We start from the raw sequence: 11,235 nt of genomic DNA, 5'->3' as shown, positions 1-11,235 counted from the left end.
ATGTGCTCGTAAGGACAAAAGCCTTTGGCGAACTTATTTATTTATCAATACGCTAACCTGTGCTACGGGTATGGGCTCATTGAGTTCACTGTCGACGTTATTCGGGCCAAAACTCAATTCTGATTTATTCGCCTGCCAACAAACGGCCGCTGCTGCCCCACCTGATACTCAACGGGGCTGCGCTTTAATCACGTGCGTGCAATACGCACATGATGCGACTTCCCAATACAAAGTCTGCCCCATGCATGCCTGAACCGAAGGCTGAAGCTGCAACGCTTGCTGCAGCATAAGTTGAAGCTAAAGCCGTTGTTCATGTGTATTCCGCTCTGGTGTTGCAAATGTTGCCAAGCCAAACACCCAAACACCCAGCGAGCCAGCCAGTCAGCCTCCAGCCAGACAGATTGTTTTACTATGCTGCACGCGTAAATGCGCCTTCATGTTTTTAAAAATATACTGACCCAAAAATTGCTATGTAAATGATTTACTGAAATAATATTAAACTAAACTTAATAAAACCAATTATGTTTTCAATAGTAAACATTTTCAACAATTTTATCTATTCAGACATTTTTACAATTCTTTGAAATCATTTTAAGCATTTCAAGTTTTCTACAAATGATCAAGTTGTCCATATTATTTTTCACATCTTTTAATTTTGTTCTAAGGTAGGGGAAAACGCAATGTTAATTTCAAGCAAACGATCCAAGCTATGACCAAGTAAATCTTGTCTGTTCCTATTTGGGTTTTAATACTGTTGAAAAATATATTATATTAGAGTCGGGAAATAAAAAAAAAAAAAGAATAAGATATTTTTTTAAAGCAAACCGAAAATTGTTCCTAAAAAATTCCATTCGGTCGCACGGCTACATCTTTCCTGCTAAGCCTAAATAACTTTCCAGCGCTGTATAATATTCTGCAAGACTCTTGTGTACATGTGTGAGTGTGTGTTTGTATGAGTGCGCGCGCATGCGTGAAACGTTCGTTTTAATCGATGCCTGGCCATCGAATATTTCTTTGCCACGACAGAGCCGTCGTCGGTTCTGTTCTTGAATCCGGCGTATAAGAGTTACATGGTGCGGTCCATTGGGCAGGCCATTATTGTTCGCCAATTGGCTGGTTGGGCCTAAGACCATCGTTTGCCTGATTTACTATGATTCGCTTGAGTTTTATGTGCAGAAAGATAACATTTTTAAGATATTGACACCTTGTTAGGCATTTGAGAAAGTCAAGCAACTGCAACTAGCAACAACCTTTGGCTAGCTGCATGTAAACATGCCACAGCAACTGGTGGAAGTGGCAAGCCCTTAGTTAACATCGCACTCGCTTCATTGTGTTTACGCATTTGCTGTGGCTTTGACTATGGCTTGAGCATTTGCGTGGCTAATTGCTGTTAAAATTAAATGCGCCACCATCAACAAATGCATAAACATTGCAAGATTATCAAAAGCGGCAAGCTCCCAGATACAAAGCGACTAGCCGACACAAGCCATACAACCATGAGTCGAAAGCCCAAAGCCAAAAGCCCACGTGGGTGTCACACTCTTAGTTGAAGCGCTAAAGGCCGCTCAGCTCGATTTATGGCAAAGGAATAATGCATATATTTATTGCTTCATTAGCGAAAAAGCCGTTCAGCAACCAAAACGCGCCATGCGCTACGCGGACGAAGGATGTGTGGAATACTTAGGCCCTTCTAGCAGAAAAAATATTTTCGTATATCGTAATTCATACATAGATCATTCCAAACCTGTTAAAAAATTATTATAATTAACTTTGATTTGAAGCACCTGAAAAATAAGGAGGAATTTTTGAAAAAAATTTAAAAAAAAAAACCTAAAAAATGTTTCCATGCATTTGAAGTATTCTTTTTATGAATATAAGTATTTATATGAATTTTATAATATATTACTATTTTTTTTTCAATAGTCTCAATTCTTTCCCTAAATAATTTAATGTACTACTCTTACTAATGGAAATGGTAATATATTTAATTCATGTATGTTCATTAAAATTGTCAGTCACTTGTCAAGAGCATTTAATAGTCGTGCTGTTTACATTCATTTTATGATATTGTTCTTGGCACACAGATTGATTGAGTCTTTTATTAAAGCGCACGTACAGCATATTATATAAATTGTTAGTTACGTTACGGTCCCCCAGACTTAATGTACTTGTACGTCATGCCGACAACAGATACGCCAGCCCTTCGCTCAATTCTTAACGCTGTTCTTCCTTCAGTTACTTTAGCCACTCTTTAGCTTTGGTGTCGTATGGCAAACGGGACAAAACGCCCCCAAGTCACTGCCTCTGATGTTGTGTAAGTAAATCTGTGCAGACATTGAATGAAAGAACTCAAAATGAACTGTACTGCAGACCTAATATATACCCTAGCAATTGACACTAAAAGCCACTTCATTGAGCAAATTACAGTCATAGCTAAATCTATACTATTTAATGTGTAATAATGTATATTAATTTTTGATTATGCGTATTATTATTATTATTCAGCACCGCCGCCTGTTTGATCTGTTGAGTGGCACAGGATATAGGAATTTGCTTGAGTCATATGATGATGTTGCTCTCTTAACATAGGTCCATAGACATGGACATGGGGTCCTATGGCCAGCAACGTATCAATTATGTGCCAAAGTGCTAATGGCTGTTGACGGCTCAACAAACGCTGAGTACTGGAGTGCAGTGGAGAGGAGTGTCATGACATGGCTATTGTGGGTGTTGCTGGCATAAATTCCACAGCGAAATGTAGCTTGGTGTGTAGAACATGTTATTGCCTTGGAGTTGCATAGAGGCTATTGGTGTACATAACTTTATATATTCATGTGTATCCCAGTGTGCAAAAGTGAAAACTGGTTTTAATTGTTACCCTCGCAATGCAATTGATGCACTCAACCAGTGCAGATGGCGTGCCAATGAGCATTTCAATTATGACACAAATCCATAGCACGCCACAAATAACCAAAAATCAGCGAAGCGCGCACAATTCGCAAATATGGCCGAAAGCCAGCCCCAGGCAATATGTAGCTCCAGCTCACCCGCCCCACCTCAACCTGAACATTTCTTTTGTAACTTTTTTACAAAGTGAATCCGTTATGCATGTACATCCAATTAGGCATTAGGCTAGCTGCTGCTGCTGCTGCTGCTTTGGCTGCTTTCTTTGTTGTCCTGGACAAGAGCAAGCATGTTTTGAGCCCATTCCTTTGGTCTTTTTTGGGGCACTGCGCTAGTAACTTATACTCTTGTCGTTCACAGCGCATGATTAATGACCATCAAGGGCCGAAGCCAATCCCAAATGGAAGTCGTGTAAAAAAGGATGCCAAGCCCCCTTCGCCCTTTACTGTTCGCTGCGCGCGCTTAGCAGCGACCAAGCAATAGCCTAGCTAAAGAACTAAAGCGTCTGGCTGACTGGAGTCGTAGTCGATAACCAACTAGGCAAAAATGATATTTGAGTCGCTGGGCGAATGAGCTACTGCAGTGGCTGTAACGCTGGCCTAAACTGCTCAAGATTGCGGTCACTGATAACGCTAATGCTTTAAGTTAGACATAAAGGTGACTCAAATTTTCTGGAATTTTATATTTGAATGATTTGAATTTCTGCAAGGCCCGAATTAAGCAGCCCCAGTTGTCATGTGTAGCGGACAAACAAGAAAATCGCAGCGATACACTTATATGTATGTATTTACATACGTACATGTGTGTGTGTAAGTTTCACACCTGAATGTAATCGAATTTTTATCATTTTACCTCCGCATTGCATTGTTGCCACGCAGCCTAGCGAGCATTCCCCACTACACACACACACACACACACATGCTCAGTCGTACAGAGAGACACTCACTCACACTTACATACAAGAGTCAACGAGAGAAACATGGACACAGATTAGGACCTAGGCTGCAAGACTGGCCAGCAAATTGAAATTTATTGCCACTGAGCCACTGGAAATGCAAGCCAACAAACTCGTAAAAACCTCAAAGGGAGCTGCAGAGTCAGAGATTCATGGGAAAGGGAGGGAGCAATGCAATGCAAAATTTGGTCAGCGAACTGGGTCGCAATAGTTAGGCGTGCCACAGACGCAGACGCAGATGCAGATGCAGATGCAACTAAGCCAGTCTTATTGTTAGCTTCGGAGGTGTGACATTAGCCCATTAGAGTTGAAGTTGGAGTTGGAGGCCAGATCATCGCGAATGTTGTCTATCTGAGATCGAGAATCAAGCATCGACTATATTGTCAGTCACAGCCTGTGGATTAGTCAGTCTGCCATCAGCCAGTTGCGCAGCCAGTCTAATACCATTGGCAATGGCTCAGGCTATGGCTAAGGTTGGGGCAAAGCCAACGCCCGCACGACTAGAAGCTGCGACTTGCCACCGCCATCGAAGATTTATGGCTTAGATAAGCGCGAAAAGTTACAGATGCTTATGCAGTGGCAGCCACCGCAAGTTTCTCTCGTCTTCCTTTTCAGGTTTTAAGTTCAACAAATCAGCGAGGTGCGTTGCAAAAGTATTGCAATCAAGCCCATACCTATAACAATTATTTTTGCAAACAACTTTTGTATGATTTAAGCTCTAATAACAAATTTTTATATGCGTACATTTTTTTTCTATCAATTGAAAATAAAATAATTGATATTATGGGTCAGCCCTCTCAGAATGTTGCCTGCAGCACATTGTCATCGTCGTCTCGTTAACGAGGCGCGATTGTTGGCCGCGATTGGCAATTGGCAACGGCAGCAGCCAGTCAATGTCTTTGGCCTAAGCTTAAGGGCCGTCCTTTCGATAAGCATCATAGCCTTGCTGGCCACCTTAGCCAGCCAACTTAGCCGCAACTTGAGTTCCAGATGCTGTTTTAACTCCTGCTGACTGCTGGCTAGTTAGCTTAGTGGATGCCGCTCTTAATTCTTTGGCTCTTATCAGTCCCGTCGCATCTGAAATGAGGTCAATTATCAATGGGCCGGAGCCAAAAGTGCAAGTTGTTGCCAAGCCACAGCCGCAGATTGTGGAAACCCAGCCCCATTCCGAAACTGCAATATTCCCTCATAGTGTAGAGTGAGACTTGAGCTCATAAAAAGAAGTTTCACTTTCAATTGCGCGTCTAGAGGCGAGAGTAATAGAAACTGCACATTAAGCGCAACACGTGCCACGCTTGATGGGAGCAGCCGCCAGCGATACGTTGCACTTGCAATCAATCACAAAAGCTTGCCACAGCTAGTTGTAATTAGCGCAGGGAAAAATCAACAACAACAACAACAAAAATAATAATAATAATAATAGCAATCTGCAGTGCACAATGTGCATTAAAAAAAGACAGCAACTGCAAGTGCAACATCAGTAACAACAACAACAACAACATCTGCAAAAGAAAACAAAGAAAGCATGACGAAGTCGATGTAGAGCCAAAGCAGCAGTAAATATTTTGAATGCAGCCAAGAGAAGGCCGCAGAACAGATAGCAATTTGTTGAGGCAATGGAGCAGCAACTTGGCCAGTTTCATTAAAATTATTTTGGTTGAATAACAATAGTAATAATGATCAAAGCCAGCCAACAAATAAAACAAAACTAAAACACTAAAGTGAAAATTTCACTTGATGCTCAAACTGTTGCTTTTGTTGCTGTGAGCTGTGAGCCCATGAGCAATTGAAAATCAACAACAACCGCAGCCAGCAGCTGTAGCTGGAGCTGGAGCATAAATGATTATGGAAATTTTGCTTTTACATGAAATCGCAAATGAGCGTGACAGGGTCTTGAGAGTCAAAAGCCAATGCCAATGCCAATACCAAGCCAAAGCAAAATACGTCTATAATGCAGTTGCAATTAGAGCTCGCATATGCTATAAAGCGTTTAATTGCTTACTAGTGTTATTATTGTTTAATAGAAAAATTGCAAATGGCTGGAAAAGGATGTAAATGCAATTTGAGCAGAGCCCTCTAGCTGCCAATTGGCTTGTCACCGAGAACATGCACAAATGTTGACCTTTAATTATGAACAACTGCAACAGCACAGCAAATCAAGAGACACAGAGCAACAGTAGCAACAACTTGTTTCCCACTTGGCCACCGTTTGTTTAACTACGCACATGGCAAAGAGCTGGCAAAATTATTATAAAAGGAGCCAAAGGAGGCACAACAACAACAACAACGACGACGACAACTGCAATTTGTCCATCTTCAGGCACAGCAACAATAACAACAACAGCCAGACTCTGTGGCTGAGGCTGGGGCATGGAATCAGAGACACAGTCACGCCTTGCATGCAAGCAAAGCTCAGCATAGAGCTGGGCCATAGCTATTGCTTGCTGGGTGACAAGTGCTTAGTGTCAGCACCTTGGCCAGCATATGCATACCTCCCTACTTGTACCGCTTGCCAGCTGCCACTGTTGACAATTTTGTTTAACTTGGCCAGGATGCTGGCGTGCTGCTGTTGGAGTGCTTTTGGTGCGGAGGGAGGGAGGTCGACCATACAGCGGGTACTCAGTTTACACATTAATTATCACTTTTGTTGCCGGATGATGGTGGCTCAGTGGTGGCAGTGGAAAGAGACAAGCGACGGACAGGCGACAGCTAGACGACAGTTGAGAATATTAGAAGGCATGCGCACTTAGTTCGTTGCTTAAGTCTTTAGCTTTAGAGCTTTTTACGCCACTTACCAAGTGATAAATGAGCTGCTGAAAGCAAAAAATGGATAAACGGAAAAGGCAAAGGTTCTAGGGTTGAAACAGCAGCTGCTGGAGGCTTGAGGATCACTGATTTATGCACTCCAGGCACAAAAGTAATCGATAATAATCGATAGCAACACCCACTTGATAGCCCAGACTACGCACACGTATGTATATGTATGAAAATTAAATTATAAAATACTTTACAAGTGGGTCGGCCCCCACTTGCATACCTGCCTGTCCGCCTGTCCGGCCGACCGCCCGCCTGCCTGCCTGACTGCCGCGCCACGCCATGCCTAGCACTGCGCGATGCTTTCAGCTTCGATTCTGCAATAAAATTGCACACAAACGAGGGTGGACATGCGATTTCCTTGACATTTATGCATTGCAACTTGCAGACTCTGTGGGACGGTCCCAAGGAATTGTCTGCCAAAGCTTCAGCCTCAATCAGTGATACGCCCTACTCGTGTAGCCCAATGCGTGGCGCGACCAAGCCAGCACCAGCCCATGCGGCAGCCAAAGCAAATAGCCAACGGCCAAAGTTTGTCTTTGCGCACAGAGCACCAGAGCAACACATATCAATTATGGGCAACCGAAACAATAATGCTGAAAACAATAAAATTATAACGATTGCATGGAATATGCCAATGACATTGGATTAAACGCATACCTTTCGATCTTAGCATAAATATTATTTATCTTTTTTTGTAATATTTCTACAAATACATATCCATCTTTTACATACAGCAGGCGCCACTCGAAAAACTTGTCCACGTACTCTAATGTATAATATGCATACTCTAGGTCGGCCAAGTCAAAGCGGCTTTAAGTGCCGGCAACCTGAAGTATACATCCAGAAAGTCCTGCATAAAAAATGATTAATTTCTGGCCTGATAATTTATGTAGACACATAATTCACAGCGGGACATTTTTTAGCTAGAGTTCAGACCCCAGTCTCGTGCTCTCCACTTAAATGCGCCTCTATAAATAGCAAATACCAAGATTTTCATGTACGTGTATGTGTGTGTGAGTGTGCTTAAGTGTCGGTCATATGCTTATGTTGAAAATAAAAGGTAAGGCAATGAGCGACGCAGGAATCGGCGCGCAGATTTGGCTTATATTGAAGCTTACACGCGGATGCCAAGTCAAGGTTATTCTATGGTCGAAGGGACTACCACCTGGCACCTGAGTTGGGCAACATAATTATCATTATAATTATCATTATATATGTATTTTTAGCGCAGATGACCAGGAATTAACCCGAATGCTTTATGCCTCAATCAAATGTAGTTGTTGGCCTTTCGCTTGAAAATTATCAAGTTTGTTGCTTAAGTCATTTGTATTTGCTTTGCAGCAAAAAAATGTAGTTTTAAATTAAGCTTTTATATCATTTGTATTAATATTAATGAATATTTCAAGTCAGCTATTGAGCTTATAAGATTTTATATTAAATTATTAGATTCATGCTCATTATGCAATCATATTTGACATTATTCGATCCATTTATATATGGATTATTCGATCCATTCAATAGATTGTCAATAGACGGTCAGCAGCTTTACAAATGCCCATCCTCCTTCACTGATTGAGTCAACCAACTCCAGGCTGGCGAGCAACTGGCATAAATTGTAGGCTGGCAGCCCGCTGGCTTTCGTTTCTAATTTTTGCATATGAGCCAGCATTCTGGAAGCTCGGCTCCCGTTCACCGAGAGGTACTAGCACATATGGATGTATATATACATATATATATATATATACATTGATGGCGATGTTTTAACGCATTTTATTGCTTTATTTGAGACCATAGCCTCGCATCGGCATAGGCATCGACATCGGCTCTTGTCAATTTTACAACTTTATAGAGGCAAGCGCTTATCGTTTGCATATTTATGCTCTGCTCGATGGCCATGTCTCTTAATATTTTTGACATATTGGCTATGGCCGCGTGCTGGCCCCAACCATTGTTGGCCCTATTGCTTAGTTGTTGGTGGTTGTTCGTTGATGCTTGTTGGTTGTCCGTTGGCTCTTGCTTGTTGCCTGATGTTGTTCGCTTCCTTTGGCATGGTGCCGGGGTTCTGAGAGAGGCTCATTGTTGTCGTCATTTGTTGGCTGCGCCTTCCACAGAAATTTGTGCAACTCGACTCAAAGCGTTGAGTTCTGTATTTGCCTCTGTGACTCTGTCTGTGTCTTTAGCTGTGTTTGCATTTGTGTCTGTGCTTGAGCTTGTGTCTGCGTTCGCATTTGAATTGCAAATCCTATTATGACTTGTGAAATTATAATTTTTCTAGCCTGCCAGCCCCAGCCCCAGTCTCAGTCGAAGTCGCGGTCGCAGTCTCAGCCACTCCAGGTTCATGTCCATTTGCAGGGTCCAGTCTCAAGTCTCAAGCCTTGTTGACTGCAGTCTGTGTAGAGCAGAGGGTTCAATAGCATGAATTATGTATATGCAGGCGCTTTCGGAGCGCGCACGCATCCCAAGCACTTAGATATGATAACGTTGCACATTTTGCAGCACACTCTGGAACACCAGCTTTGCTTCTCGTGTATTTGTATTGGCCAGCAACAAGCTCCCCACGCCCCAAAAAAAGCAAAAAAGAAAATCAACTCACAGCATTCGCATTCAAATGGTTGAAATGGCCAATGCTTTATGCGTAGCATCTGCTGCAGCCACTGTAAATGTAGCTAAGACTGTGGCTCTTGCTCTGGCTGTGGCTGTGGCTGTGAGATGTAGACGCTGACAACGCCCCCTCTTTTGGTTGCTACCGCAGCTTGAGCATTGGGTCTAGGTCCAGGTAACGCTGACAGAACAAAGAAGTCGTTCATTTGTAATTGTTGTTGCTGCTGCAAAGGGCACTCTTTGCCAAGGATTACCAACAGCATCAGCAACAGCAGCAGCAACAGCAGCAGCATCAGCAACAGATGTACACGCACATACTTCAACCCAACTCCAGCTCCAACTGCAACTCAAATACAGCGCTTGCATACTACTATTTATGTGTGCTCAGGCTGTATTCGCATGCATATCTTTTATGACTTTTGACTTTAACCAAAGTCAGCGAGCCAAGTTGAATGACCGCGACATGTGTACGCGAAGCCAAAAGCAAAGGTCTTGTCAAAAATCCTTTGCTAAGCATTAAGTTCAATAGTTTTAAATTAAATTGACCTTCCAATGGTAGCTTTCGATTGAGCTGCGCACGGCAACAAACAAATCGCATACAATTAGATGTCAGTCCATATTCAAGCTGGCCCTCCAACTGGCTATGATTACTGTCGCCACTGGGATGTAGTCCTTCGTTCGTAGTCTCAGTTGCAGGCCAGGGAAGAATAGATCAAGCAACCGCAGTCAAATCAATGTTCTGCGCTAACAAAACTAACAAACTGTAGCTTAGCTAAGAATGGAAGCCCGGCAGTCGCCCTCTTACCATTTAAAGAGCGCATTTTTCCCATCATTACCATTGAGCAGAAGGGAACCAGCATGCAGATGAAGTTAAATCAGCCAAAGAAGATGCGTACTTAGTTGCACACTGCTTGTGCCTACGACTGTTTGGTTCACGAATTCGCAGTCCATTGAGACAGGAAAGCAAAGGGTGCGACATGCATACTGGTTAATATCCCCGATCAACTTATCACGCAACTTGAATGTATTTACCTAACCATTGGATTTTTCAACTCAAGACCATATAGTTAAAGAATGTTAGTTGCACTTTTGTTGTTAATAAAAATAAGGCATGTGACCAGTGTGCACATGTCCAACATGCTCAATTTGTAGGGTACAAGAGATCAACAAGAACGGTGGCTGCCTAACCATTGCACTCCAAACAAGGCGAAATGCATGTTCATCCTCCTATCGTAACAAGAACAATTTGTTCTAATGCGCCATGGCAGCAGCAGTCCAAGACGTAACATCCACTAACTGGCAGCTGTAGCCTGTGCCTAAGATGCTGCAGATGGCGTGGAATAGGCAAAAACACAACAAACAAAACAAAGGGCAGCCAGTGAGCACGCAATGGCCGGAAAAAATGTAGACATTAAGCTGCAGAGTGTGTCCAAGAAATGGGGGAGCGAGGTTGCAGCTGAGCTGCCGCTTAACATCGAGTGACACGCAATGGGCAAACGCCAACGCGAAGATACTAGCCACAGTTATAGTCACAGTGTCCACCGCAGACAAAACGTATTTATGTATCTGTAGATGTAGATATAAATATTTGAAATACTCGTATAAAATTCGACATATATCTTGCGCGCTAGGCTTTGCCAGTTGACTTTTATAGTCGCTTTAATAAATTCATTGCGGAAATTTCATTAACCGCCATTTGGGGGAAGCTCAGCCTGGACGCCTGCGAGGAGCAGGTGAACATCTAACGCCGAGAAGAAGCCCCTGTACTTGTTTCTGCTACATGGCATAAAAATATTTACCGCCTTAATTCGAGTGGCTTATAAATTTGCACAAACGCGACCATATATAGCGTTAAAGCATGCGCATGAGCATGGCCCATGGGGCACCTTAGTCCACCGACCTCCACTGTCCACCCAATTGAATAGTTATTGTGCTGAGCAACTGTGATAGTCATCATA

The sequence above is a fragment of the Drosophila busckii genome, chromosome 3L (assembly GCF_011750605.1).
Source record: "Drosophila busckii strain San Diego stock center, stock number 13000-0081.31 chromosome 3L, ASM1175060v1, whole genome shotgun sequence".
NCBI lineage: Eukaryota > Metazoa > Arthropoda > Insecta > Diptera > Drosophilidae > Drosophila > Drosophila busckii.
This window is presented reverse-complemented; position numbering follows the sequence as displayed.